Source organism: Pogona vitticeps, chromosome 4 (assembly GCF_051106095.1).
Source record: "Pogona vitticeps strain Pit_001003342236 chromosome 4, PviZW2.1, whole genome shotgun sequence".
In the NCBI taxonomy this organism is placed as follows: domain Eukaryota; kingdom Metazoa; phylum Chordata; class Lepidosauria; order Squamata; family Agamidae; genus Pogona; species Pogona vitticeps.
The window spans coordinates 110,536,289-110,550,382 of record NC_135786.1 but is presented as its reverse complement, the minus strand read 5'-3'; the positions used below and the strand labels follow the sequence as shown (position 1 = coordinate 110,550,382).

At 40.4% G+C, this 14,094-nt stretch overlaps 1 long non-coding RNA gene across 1 annotated transcript in view; it reads right to left on the bottom strand.

Moving 5' to 3' along the window:
• Positions 1 to 316: 316 nt before the first annotated feature.
• Positions 317 to 14,094, bottom strand: part of LOC140706349 (uncharacterized) — a 61,180-nt gene continuing 47,402 nt past the window's right edge. The window contains exon 4 of the long non-coding RNA XR_013544596.1: positions 317 to 6,825. This is a non-coding gene — a long non-coding RNA (uncharacterized LOC140706349). The remainder of the gene's footprint in view (positions 6,826 to 14,094) is intronic.

The window sequence follows — 14,094 nt, the reverse complement described above, 5'->3', positions numbered from 1 at the left end:
TGCTTGGGTTCAGCTGCAATCTCAAATCAGATCCTGATAAACTTAAGAACGTCAAGTCCTATATATATGTGGATAAGAAAGACATATTTTTGAAGTCTTCCTACTAGTATCAGTACAGCTCTGTGGATCTGGTCCTAGGTGTGGAACCAAGCTTATAAAGTGGGAATGTGGGGTTTTTATTTCATAAGGGGGAAAATTATACATCTGATTAAGAATGGAAGTGCATTATTCAAAATGCACACATGTACATCTTCCTGTGCTTGGAATTACTAAGCAAGCCGATCTCTTTCAATGCAGATTAACCAACTTCAAACTGGGACAAGACAATAAGCTATTATGGAAGCAGGGCTTCCAGACTGGCTTGAAAACTTGTATAAATGGAGAGATTCCAGCCTTTTGCACTCCAATAGGGTAAGACCATCCTCCCCCAAACTTGCCAAATTACTCTTTATACAGAATGAATAGGACAAGAGCCTTGCTGTTGTGCACAGCTTGGTGGATTCTTGAGTTCACACAGCAATGTGCATGCTCATCCCTTGAAAGTTATGAAATATTTTATCTAACAGAGAGGAAGTTACCAGTTGTATTCAGTAAATCACAAATGCCTTTTGAAAGAGGACTGAAGAGAAATTAGGAGAAAAATAGAGATCAGAATTATCATTTATGAAAAAAAACTGATGCTGCCTTTATTGTACAGTCGAACCCCCCTTATGTGTGGGATCATTATCCACTGATTCATTTATCCACAGTATGAAAATATTGAAAATATTAAAAATCCTAGAAATATTTATTTCTAAAGATGAAATTACCAGAACTGACCACTAGATGGAGCCAAAGACCATGCTGAGTTTAGCATTTGCTACTGACCATGTTTTCCAGCATCTGCCCATGGGTGGGTGGAGCCGATCCTACTGTATTTTCTTTTCCCAGTAAATAATTTTTGTTCAATTAGAGTTTCTAAACAAATTTGTGTTGGGACCCCAAAGATTTAGTGTTTTCTTCTTGTAGGCATAAATATTGAAAGGAGTTTCAACAATTCAAGATGATTCATCTGAGTGGTTATGAAAATGCACATTATAAAAATTCTGGGATTAGCAAGTGGTCATGGTTGATTAACTTCTTTTTTAAAAAAATAAATAAATCAGGAAACAGATAGCAGGCGAAACCAAGTTATATTCATTCCAGAATGGAACAAAACAGGTTTACCATTTGTGCACTGCAGAATATCTCCCACCCCACCCCAACCACCCCCAGTCCTAAAGGCTCATAGGAAAGCTCTGCTTATGTCTGATATTGTTCATTTTTGATTTGTCAAAATATGCCAGGTTCACTCTCCAGAATCTCTTGGTAGGGCCAATCAATCTATCAAGTTCCAGATTTTTTTAAAACAGTAGCTGTAGTCTCAGCTACTGTAAATAATCCGGAACTTGATAGACCATGGTCTTACTTGGTACAAAGCAACTTCCTTTGTCCCTTTTATCTCAATCAGCCAACATCTCCCCCCCCCCCAAATCAGATATGAAGATGATCTTAGAATCAGGGCAGCTAAGACTGTACTATTTGCTAGCAGGTCGTTTGTGGTTGGCAAAACCCAATCCATCTCTTTCACAAAGTTGATCTGCAGTCCACACTTAACTGCAGCTGGATGTTCTTCTTCTGTTCTCCTGGCTGAACATGGTGATCTTTGCTAGTTAATATTCCAGGCATTCAATAAGGGCCACCCAAGATTATTCCTCTCTCCTGGTCCTAGATGTGTAGGTCTTTTGGAAAGTATGGATATAAAATGAGCACCCTATTAATGGAAGAAACACATCATTACCTCTTTAGAAAAGATTACTGAATGGAAGTTTGCTAGTTTTTTCTTCTTCACTTGTTCATGCGACATTAAGCATTTTTTTCCTTCTCTAATCTAGTTCTGCAAAAAGTCAGATACAAACATCCTAATTCTTCTTTCTAATAACATCCAAAGGAATGTGCTGATTTCTTGAGCTTTAATTGCACAGCAATAATGTTGCTTTAGGGATTTGGGGGAGGGTAGTGTTGCATTTATAAAACACATTTGCAGAACATTAAACCTTGTCTGTAATTATGAAGCAACCACACAGTTGTAAAAATTAAACACGGACTCGTGCCACTTTTAATATGTGGTTGCACAATGCAAAACCAAATTGTCTGTATAGATTTCTCCTCTGGTTTCCTGTGGAAGGGCAGAATCTACCCCTTCAGATCTCCAGAGGTTTCCCCTCTCTCCTGTGAAGGAAATTATCACTGCTACTGCGCAACAGAGCAAATCAATATTTTAGAAGGCAGCTAAAAATGGGGGTAGCTGAAATAAAAATAATTTGAAACTGGACTTAGGACCAGCACCAAACAGTCAACAGGATATGCTTTTGTGCTTAGAACTATTCACACTTGTTAGAAAAACAATCCTGACAATTGCTTTGTGTTTGGGGAAGAAGTGGTTAATTGATGAAAAAAAGGAGTCAACTCCTGGGATCTTGCCTTGCTTTATGTCACTTTGTGAATGGCAGTGGGCCACAAGTGGGTATCCTATAGACCATCTTGTCTACTGCTATTAATGTTGTCAGCATTCAGGCTGCTAGCAACATGGGTGCAATATTGTGCAGCAATGTAGGACAATTTCCTGGTGTTTTGTATCATGGATACAAAAGGACAGTATCCCACATTCACACTGGGGTTTTTTTCTGAAGCATTGAATTGCTTGGTTTATAAAGAAGATTCTAAAAAATCTGAGTGAGAGCAACTGAGAAACAAAAGCTCATAATTTAGTAATTCCTGGGCCAATGACAAAGGCAAATACTCTTTCCAGGACAGTCTCCCATAACCTGGCATCCTCCTTAGCTGCAATTCACATCATCCTCAGCCAGCGAGGCTATGTTGGGAGTTGTAGTCCAGCACATCTGTCGAGTATGAGATTGGGAAAAGTTTTATTGAGCTTTTATTGGTCTGAGCTTTGACTAAGAATTCTACTCTAAAGCTGAGAAGGACCACCCTGTCACAGATGAGGATAGTATTGGCAGATTCTGGGAATTTTGTGGGTTAAAGCTTCTAACAACACAGTAAAAAAAAGCTCAGGGACCTACAGAGCAGAATTAGTTTCAAGTCTCATCTCAATAGATGGCAGCTTATTACTTAGTTCTAGAGATGGGGGGTATTCGTATTCGTATATGAATGTCCCCACGCAGCTGGACTTCATGAAGGTCTGGCCCCTGGAGCTGGACCGTCCACTCACATGTCCACTGGCAGTGGCGGCCTCACTCATCCTTCCAATCAGTCCTGCTCTCTTATCTCTCGGCAACCCTGCAGGAGACTCATCCTCCCTCCCCCTGCCTGCAGTGGCCAATCAAGTGGGAAGAGAGCGGGGCTTTGGGAGTGACTGGAAGGATGAGTGAGGTTACTGCCATGGACGTGTGAGTGGACGGCCTGGCCCCAGGGGGCGAACTCTCATTAAGTTCAACTGCATGGGGATAGTCATATACAAATACCCCCATCTCTACTTAGTTCTCCTCAATGGCACTTATTGGCTCAATAATTCACTCAGAAACACTGGTAAGAGAAAGAATAAAATGTCCCTTTTCATGCCAAGTTCTTCATAGATCAAAACAAACAGCACTGTGTAGAAAAATATTAAATGGTTAGATGAACAAAGCTTAATTGGTTAACTAGCTTCATAGTCTGCTTACTGACTACAATGGTACCTCGCTAGAAGACAACCTCACAAAATGACAAATCTGCATGACGATGAGGTTTTGCGATCACTGTAGTGATTCGCAAAACAGTGATTCCAGTGGGTGATTTTCGCTGGACGATTATTTGGTGTGTGCTTTGCGGGCTGTTTTTTCGCAAGACAACAATTTTTTACAGCTGATCGGCGGCTTCGCAAAATGGCTTCCCTATGTTTTCGTGACCGATGCTTTGCAGGACAACCATTTTAACAGCCTGCCCTATGGTCAATCTTAACAAAACAACAATGATTTTTCCCCATTGGAACACATTAAACGGGTTTCAGTGCATTCCAATGGGGAAACAGTTTTCGCAAGACGATGACTTTGCTAAACAGCTATTTCAATGGGACGGATTATTGTTGTCATGCGGGACACCACTGTACATGGCTGTAACTGTCCACACAGACTGCCTGACTAAAAAGTTGGGGAAAAGAAGACTTGAAGGCATGGCTGGCTTCGAAATTCTGAGGCAAAGAGGAAACCACAGGCTGCTGCTAAATTGATTGACATTCACCCCAGTCCAGGAAGTCCCTCACAGCCAAAACCTCTTGAAGGTACAATAATCCCAAGAGAGTGGACGGTCCATTAGTTTTTATTCACAAATTAAAATGAAGTGCTTATATTAACAGAGTTGCTACTTTATCTTTGTTGTTGCTTAGTCATTTAGTCGTGTCCGACTCTTTGTGACCCCATGGACCTTTACTGTTCGTCAATTCTGCCCTATCACTTAGAAAGTACTTTTTCAGGTTGCAGTACTATGTGTGTTATCTGCAAGTAAGCCCCTATCCATTTAGATATCTATAGATATGCATTTGACTGTGCTGTAATTGTAACACTTGTATATTGCTATTCTGTTCTCTAACCAAACCTTTCCAAATCCCATTTTATATTTAATTATTTATTTGTTTGATTTATATACTATTCTTTAGTGTGAGCACTACTGTCTGTGGTTTACAAATGAAAACGTAAAACCCCACAAGACTCCACAGGACAATACATTCAACAATATGGTGATTCATACGTATAAGTTATAAAATGTGTACAAAAAGAAAAAAAGAAAGAACAAGAAAAGAAATTTAATGAAAAAAAATTATATTAACAGCGTCTGGGGCATGTAAATTCATTACAAGCAATATAGAATCAAATCAAATTATATTTTTATTTGTTTGTTTTGGGGAAGAGGTTCTCCCTCAAGTGCTAAAAGAAATCTGTCACAGCACATGATTTTTCACACCAACTAAATAGTAAGAGTTTCTTGCATTTTTTTCATGTTTCATTTTGTGATTGGTTTTGGGATGGTGAACACAGGCTTAACTTGCAAGTCCAATTGATGAATTTATTTATTTTATTTATTTGATTTGTATCCCGCCCATCTGGTCTGGTCGACCACTCTGGGTGGCTGAAGCATGTTATCTCTGTGGAAATCACACCACTAGTGGGAAAATGTGTTAACTATAGGAATCCATGTTCCCTTTATTGGCAGTTACTGTCAGAGGTGAAGGACTACATTCTGTGGCAACGTGCATATCTCAAATCCAGGCCCATCGCCTGCTACTTGCTATGGAACATAGAACTGGCCATCCCAAATCCCAATCTATACAAACTGAAAGACAGCCAGCTCTGTAAGGCTGAAAACAACCAAAAATAGGCCCCAACCTCTCTGAACATGTTGCTGTTGTTGTTGTGTGTGAGCAAGTCGCCTCCAATTTATGGCAACTCCTGTGAATAAGGGATCTTCAAAATGTCCTATCCTCAACTGCCCTGCTTAACTCTCACAAACGCAAGCCTGTGGCTTCTTTTATGGAGTCAATCCATCCTGTATTTGGTCTTCCTTCTTTCCTGCTGCCTTCCACCTTTCCCAGCATTATTGTCTTTGCCAGAGAATCCTGAGTCCTCATTGTGTGTCCAAAGTAGGACAGCCTCAATTTCAACATTTTTGCTTCCAGAGGTAGCGCAGGCTTGATTTGATCTAGGATCTACTTGTCTTTCTGACAGTACAGGGTATCCTCAAAGCTCTTCTCCAGCACGACATGGGGTTCTGAGAACTTATAGTCTCACATTTCCAGGATGAAGAAAACAATTTTGAAACATGGTGGCATTTTCATCTTATTTCCATAACATTATTCTCATATCCACTTCTGAAACACCTGTGGCCATTACTTTGTTCATTTTGGCACCCCAGACTGCAGAATTACTAGTGTTGCTAGCAATTCTTGGCATATTTGCCTTCTTCCCGGGCCTTTAACTGCAACCTGGCATGGAAGGAAGTTAATTTTCCCCAGTGCAGTGTTTCCTGCCAAAGAGAAAGGGAGAGTGAGAGGAAAAGCTTCAGGTGCCTAATTTCTCACTTATACATATATATATATATATACACATACCCAGCTCAACATGTCAGCATTCCAGGCAGGTTGTCAGGTGCAAATGGCTACCTCAAACTGGAATAAAGGAAAACCCTCCAGGATAATTAGTGTATAGATCAGGCTGGCTGACTTTTCACTAAATACAGTGCCTGGGTCAGTGGGAGATTTAATGATCAGGAAAGTCAGAAAACGCTGACCAAGCACCTGCCAATTATTTGCCAGAAGGACTCAGGTCCCCAAGTCACTGAATTGCAGATAATTTGCTTCTGGACACTATCCTTGCCTCACAGCAGTTTTGTCAAGTTTTTCCTTTAAAACACAACTACAAGTTTCCACCACTCACAACACTTGGGAAAATCAAACAGCAATAAAGCACAGAAAAACATACCACCTTTTGCTGGGGCTAATTAGGGAGTTGTGCATTTATTTATCTATTTTTTTTTCCTCTTCCAAGTCCAAAGTGATGATTTTCATATTTCAGGTACAACCGAGGTGTGCTCAAGTATTTTGATTTTAGTGTGATAATTGCCTTGAAATCCTAACTTAGCATGCAGGTACATTGGAAAATACTTCACAATTTGTTCTGGAATTGGCTTGGGTGAATTCAAAGTATTTTTCAATGATCATACAATGTAAAAGCCAATACAAATCAGCCTACCCTTTTCTTCTTCCAATCTGGATTTTTCCTCCAGTTCAGGGGGGCTTCTGCTTTTTCTTAACTGCAACAATATGAATGGTGTTTTGCCTGTGTGATCATTCGACAAAAGATTTGTTTCATTCGACAAAAGGTCCAGGAGGAGTGACTTTGGGTGGTTTTCTGGTGATGTCATAAGTTGGGGCATCATGATTTAGGACAACAGGAATATCCATCCCCACAATCTTTCTCCTTGGTAACTCTGAAATACCTTTTTCTTTATTAAAATCAAAACAATTCTGATGAACTCAGCAGACTACAATGTTTCTATGGTACATGTGTACTATATTTTTGTACACATATGTGGAGAACTTTGGAAAACTGTCCCCTTTTCCCTATTGCAGCACGACACTTTAAACAGTCCCAGTGGTTTTATGGCAGACCATAAAAGAAGAGCTGGGGATTGGAAGAAGGGTAGTATCAAAGGGAGGGGACTGTCATGCAAGGATTGAAACAGGCTGGATTGAGAGGCTGGGGTGGAAACTAGCAACAAAACCACCCAGCATATTTGTGTGGTCACCAGAATTGAAAGCAGTCCCCCACCAAAGTCTACAAATGAAGTAGTCATTTAATGTATATCTGGATTGCTCTGTTTCTGCTTGCCAGTGAGGAAATGACAACTAATTTTGTAATTCAGGATGGGACCATTGTTTTGTTGCCTTTATTATTATAATACATCATCCATCCATGATATACTGTTCCTGCTGGCAGCATTAGGGCCAACAAGAACATCTGTCGGGCTAAGGAAAACATCTTCTTCCAAAACAAAATTTCCAGATCTCCCACCACCACTGAGATCCATGAAATTTGTTGTAAACAAGTAATTATGAAGAAATGCAGATTATTTTAATGGCTGCTTTCACTTGCACCACCCTGCCTGTTTTGTAAAATGTCCTCCATAGACCCTGCTCATTTGTCTGCTGTGAAAACCAGTAGGATTCAAAGACATGATAGAGTGGAGTTTCTTTCAGTGGTTATGAGACTCATTTCCATTTGATTTATGCAACACAGGACTCCAAGCTGGCTTTTATAATGTGGCAGCTCCGAGCCATCTTCTTGCCATAATATTTCTGGTGTGGTGCATTTCAAATCAATCTGTGTGTTACGGTTTTGCCCAGGAATGGGAGAAATCTGTGAATCTTGTTCCCTCACATTGGAATGTTTAAAAGTTCATGTTCTTTCTGTCCTGCATATATAATTAGTCAGTTTTCATACATTCTTCAAAACAAATTAAAGCAAAATTCTCACACATCTGCACTAGGCAACTTTACTAAGTGCAAGAATTCTAAGCATGGAGAGGATCTTGTTGTATCTGACTGACATGTACATTAAAGATGTTATGTTAAAGATAAGGGATTTCTCAGCAAAAAGAATCACAACTTGAAATGGGCAACAGCCAGAATAAAGGCAGTTCATGATGGTTTGGGGTTCATCACTATTCACAAACCACAAACTTTGATGAACTTTTCAACAAAACAAACCATTGTGTGGTTTGTATGATTTAGGACTTCTGGGAGCAGTAGAATGGTCCCTGCTTGGGTTAGAGATGCTAAACTTACAGTTGACTCTCCTCCTCCCTGCAAATTTTGCGAAATTGGATTTGGCACATTTGAGTTATAGCTCCCCAAAGCAGGTCCCCCCAAGAAAGTGCTCTTTAGCAGCTGCTAAAGAGTGCTTTTCTGGGGCACCCAATTTGGGGGGCTATAATTTAGACATCCCAAATACAATCTTTGCCACACTTAGAGGGTGTGTGGAGGAGAGCCCAGGTTTGGTGAAGATTTGATTTGGGATAGCTGAGTTATATTCCATGAACAAATCACCAATGCCTATAATAGCTTGGCATTTTGTTTCATTCTGGGCAAATATGTTTTCCCAAAATGCCCCCCTAAAACCATGAAATGGCCTGATTTGTTGGGTGTTTTGCTTTGTAGTTTGTTTCCTGCCCATCTCTAATCACAACCCTTATGCCTTACAAATAAGGGGGGAATGCAAAATCTGACTTTTAAAAGTTAAGCTCTGTTTCTTGATAAATGAATGTGTCAATTTCAGTTCCTCCCTCTTCTTCCTCCACTCAGTAGGGTTTTTTTTTTCATTTTGAAAGTTTTAAACTTTGGATGGTTAAAAATTAAAAAGGACCTGAAACATAATTTTCCACACCCCTAGTTTTAGCCTGCTTCCCATCTGTGAACTAGGCTGTGAATCCCTGGTCTGTTCTAATTAATGTAATTTATTTCAGTGCATTTTACATGTTAGGTCTCTTTCTGTGTGGCATTGGCAAGCACGCTATCTTAGTTGGCCTTTTGAAGGCCATGCCTTAAAGATGGCCTAGAAATGCTTAAATAGAGATACACAGGAAAAGAAAGACAACTTTATATTTCATACTGACTAATTCTATTCTGTCTGTCACAAGGCATCATTGTTTCAGCCAAAACATTGGACCCTTAAAAAACATTTTGGCTGAAATCCTATTGTGCACTTACACAAATGTCATAACTTTTAGATGTGAACAAAAACTAAGAAATCTCCATAGACATTATGTGCTGCGTGCCAAGCTATGTGACTTCATTGCATGCAAAGATTGATTAACTTATGGTAAATCACATCTAAAACTTACCCTATTTGGGTAACTGCACAAAAGGATTTCAGCCTCTGGGCTGCTTCAGTTTTTCCCCATAATAAACTGTGCTGTTGAGTTCCTTTCTTGCCTTGGTCATGAAGCTTTTTCTGTCCTGTTCCATTTCCACCCCAGTTATTCTGTTCCCTTCCTGTCCCAGAGCACAGGGCAAGTGCCTATAATTGGGGACCTTTGAAATAAAATAAATTATGTAGTAAAGTTTGTAATATCCAAGACTGATTGTTGAATCCCTTAGCGGTGAGAAAGCAAGAACACCTTCCTCTCAAAATTCCAAGGAAGACATAAACAACAAGAAATAAAACTTAATGTTATAAATTGCTGATGGTTTTGTTTCCTGTTGAGGCAGACATGTCGTAATTGAAGATGAGAAGAAATGCCCAATTTGCTATCTGCAAATGCATGAGTAGTGGACTATTTTCCACTTGATGCGCATGCATAACAGCCATTAAATATAATGGGATTAGATTCCTAGGATGAAGATGCTGTTATATCCATCATACTTATAGACCCACAGTGGTTCTTTCTGGGAAGTAATGATCGTGTATTGCTTAAAAGTCTTGCACTGGAAAGTTGCCTTTTCATCATGCTGTCATCTCAACTCATCCTATTGATACCCCCCCCAACAATAACTTTGTGATGCAACTGTTTGAAAAAGCTAGCTGATGAAGTGTCAAACCCCTTGTTATAAAATAAGGTGATATATCTAGTTATTTTGGTTTTAAATTGCCATCAATTCACATAATGGGTTGCACTGCAGAAAATGGACGGCAAACTATTCCATCTGTCTAACACACTTCTTTCTGTGTGTTTTCACTGCTGTATCCCTACTAATTAAGCTAGTCAGTGCAAAGAAGCTGAAGGAACAGAAAGAAGACTGTAGCAGAAATAGAATGTGGTACCAGCCCTAGGAATAATTCAAACAGGGGCACAAAGTAGGCACTACAGATCAATTATTAAAATAGCTAATTATAGAAAAACTTAAATTTTTATTGAATTAAATCACATTTGTTTCACTTGGATTAAGTAAAATTAATTTGGAATGAGTAAAATGAAAATATTTAACAGATTATTTTTTGAGGTGGTGAGCCTAGTGGTGCAGTGGTTAAACTGTTGTACTGCAGCTAAAACTGTGCCCATGACCTGGGGTTCAATCCCAGGTAGCCGGCTCAAGGTTGACTCAGCCTTCTATCCTTCAGAGGTCAGTAAAATGAGTACCCAGCTTGCTGGGGGGCAATATGTAGCCTGCATAATTAACTTGTAAACTGCCCAGAGAGTACTTGAAGCGCTATGGGGCGGTATATAAGCAGCACGCTTTGCTTTTTTTGCTTTGAATTCTGGGGGAGGGGAAGCTATTGCTGCCTCTGCTGATCCTATGCAGCTTGGAAGGAGGAGGAACATTCCTCCTTTACAGTGATGAAGAGGCAAGGTAGATGAATGATGTGATGTCATCACAGCCTTACTGACATTGGAGCCAGGAAAAGAAGTGTTAAATGCTTGCCTAGCACCCACGCTGACCTCTTTGGATAGCTGTAGCTGGATGGAATCATTATCGGGAGAGGTGTGTCCAGAGATTAGTGGGGTGCATCAACACTGCTATGCGGTTTGTAGCCCAAAAGGGGTCTGAGGGCAAGGCTGTAACCTCTTGGCCAGGTGGGTGAAGGAGAAAGTGGGGTCGTAGAAGAGGCCCTCCTTTGTTGGTGGGAGGAGGTGTAGAGGAAAGGATGGTAGGTGGCAGTTGTGGCTCTTCCTCCCTGGAGGACATGAGTGACAGTGGCAGCCAGGAAACTGAAGAGCGTGAAGGCCTCAGGGAGCCACCTGAGCTTGCAAAATGGTGCTGAGTGGCTGCTGGGGTTTGGGCAAGCACAGTTTGCAGCTTAGCCTCCTGCAACATGGTGGATGGCCTAACCCCAGTCAGCTGCAGTACACAATCAGGTTGGAAAAATGACAATGAATGTTCACACAGGCTATTCTAGCCTGAGAAACTGAATTAAAAACCAAGCTTCCAGAGATGTTAAATTTTACATAAAGAACAAGAAACGACAAGTGAAATTGAAAAGGAAATACTTTAATGGTTTAGAAGCCAAACAGACAATAGACACAAGAATCAAATATGAAAGCTATCTTAGCCTAAACAAAATACTGAGGGAGCTAAAAGACAAACACAACAAGGTTTCTGAGCTAATACAAAGTGCCAATTCTTAAGCAACTTGTGCTGCATCTCTAGATACACCCCCGATGCAGTCAGTCCCCAAACCGAGGGATTTGACTAACTTTGCCATCTGTTCTATAGAGTCTTGGATGACCTCCTTGAGCCAAGCAAATTAAGTCTTCCTCTGAAACTTCTAGAAGACATAACTCCCTACATATACACCTGATCACAGTGAAGCTGGATCAATTTACAGCTCAGTTCCAAAATGATAATCTGGCCTTTTGTTCCCCAAGTCCAGATGCCTATCTATCTATCATCTTCTCAACTTTTAATTTAAACTCTCCCACCGGCTCTCTGGTATGAAGATAGAATTAGCCTAGTACTTTTGCCAAAGCACCATAAATTACCCTTTTGATATTGTTTGGGCTTTCTCCCTAAACATCTCCTCTCTGTCTGTCATCAGATTAGACTTTTTGCTATAGCAGAAGCACCACAAGCTTTACATGCATCTTTGTGTGTGTGTTTGGGCACATGAAAGAGAGAACATAGGAGAAGAGAAAGAAAACTACATTTTGCCAATCTTTAGGCAAATTATTTTTCTCTTTTATTCACTATAATTTCATTTTGGGGGGGGGGGGTCTATGAAGGTGGTTTTAAAAAGACAGCCCCTGAAAATAACTTGGTTTTGAATCGAGCATTCGGTTGTTTATATGAACTAGAATCATGCTGCAGATTTTCAATCAGAATAAAATAATCATATGTTACAAAATAAATTGGGCTGCCACTCAGAAGGTTGATTGAAGAAATGAAACTAGAGCAACCCAAAACATAAAATGTCTGAAATTCAGATATGGGAATTGTCCCCTTTCTAATGTCCTTCACCCAAAGCAACAGAAAAAATAGTTATAGATGGGCACAGCTGTGGGAAGAAGAGGTCACAATGAACAAAAGGAGTAAAACAAATTTTAATTGTATACTTGTTCCATTTTTCCTCTGTGCGTCTTAATTATGACTAAAGGATTGGTGCCAAAGAGTAGAGTGGTGCCTCGCTTAGCGATGTTAATTCGTGCAGCAAAAATCGCTGCAAAGCGATAACATCGCTAAGCGATTTTAAAAAGCCCATAGAAACGCATTAAAACGTGTTTAATGCATTCCTATGGGCTTAAAAACTAACCTTATGCGAAGATCCTCCATATGGGCAGCCATTTTCGGTGCCTCTAAAGTGAGGCAAAACAGCGGGCGGTCATTTTTTCCTGGTGGCCATTTTGGAACCGCTGATCAGCTGTGCGAAAATGGGGGCTTTGCGATGATAGCTTCCCCGCAATCATCGCAAAGCAAATTTTCCCCATAGGAAACATTGCAAAGCAATCGCTTTTGTGATCGCAAAAACAGCATCACAAAGCGATTTCGTCGCTCAACGGAGCGATCGGTAAGCGAGGCACCACTGTATTAAAATTTCTTTTCTGGTTCAGCTACAAATGAAGAACGTGTGGCCCTCTGGATGGATACTGTTGGACTACAAGTCCAATCAACTTCAGCCAACATAGTCAATAGCTGGGAATGATGAGAGAGCCACAGATTCCTCACTTTTGGATTAGACCAAGGCCTATCTAGCCTGTTTTCATTAGCAACCCTTTGGATGCTGAGTCTGACCATTCACAAAGATAGCATAAGGGAACCAGCCTTTCCTAAGAGACTTACTGCTTTTGTACATGGAGGTTCTTGTCACTTTTTAAAACAGCTTTTCCTGACATCAGCCGTTAACCACACTAGACCCAGTGGTTAAAGAATGAAAAATGACATTCAATTTACAGTGGTGCCTCGCAAGACAAATGCCTCACGGGACAAGAAACCCTCAAGATGATTGGTTTTTGTGATCGCTATGGTGCCTCACAAGATGGTTTCTTCTATGGCCATGCTTCACAAGATGGGGTTTTTTCCCCCAAGACCGATGCCTCTCAATATGAATAAATTTTGATATTTTTTTTGCAAGACAGCGATTCTCGCAGAATGAATTACATTCGTCCTGTGAGGCACCACTTTATTACAAAGTAACATCAACTTGGGAAACAGATCTAAGCTCCAGTTCTTCTTCCATTACAACCCAACAGCCCAGCCACACACTCCCTCTCTCTTCACTTACACTCCCCACATGCACCACCCAGCCAATCACCTTGCTTCCCTGATACCAAGCAGATGGGGCCTGATTTCTGCCACACCTGCTAAGGTCCTCCTTTCCACTAGCCAGTGCCCAGCTCATCCTTCCTTCTGTTCTTTCATAACATACCCCATGAAGTGTAATCAAACAGTCCAAGCAAAACAGAGGACAAAACAAAACAAAACCAACCAACCAATTTAACCCAACCTAACATAAAATGTAAAATGGATGGAGGAGAGGGGAAATCAGTCAGTCTGCATACATGCTAAAGCAAGAAACAAATCCTGAGCTAGCAGCACTGGCCTGCCTATACTAGACATAGAAAAGAAATTGACATTAGCAAGATATTGTA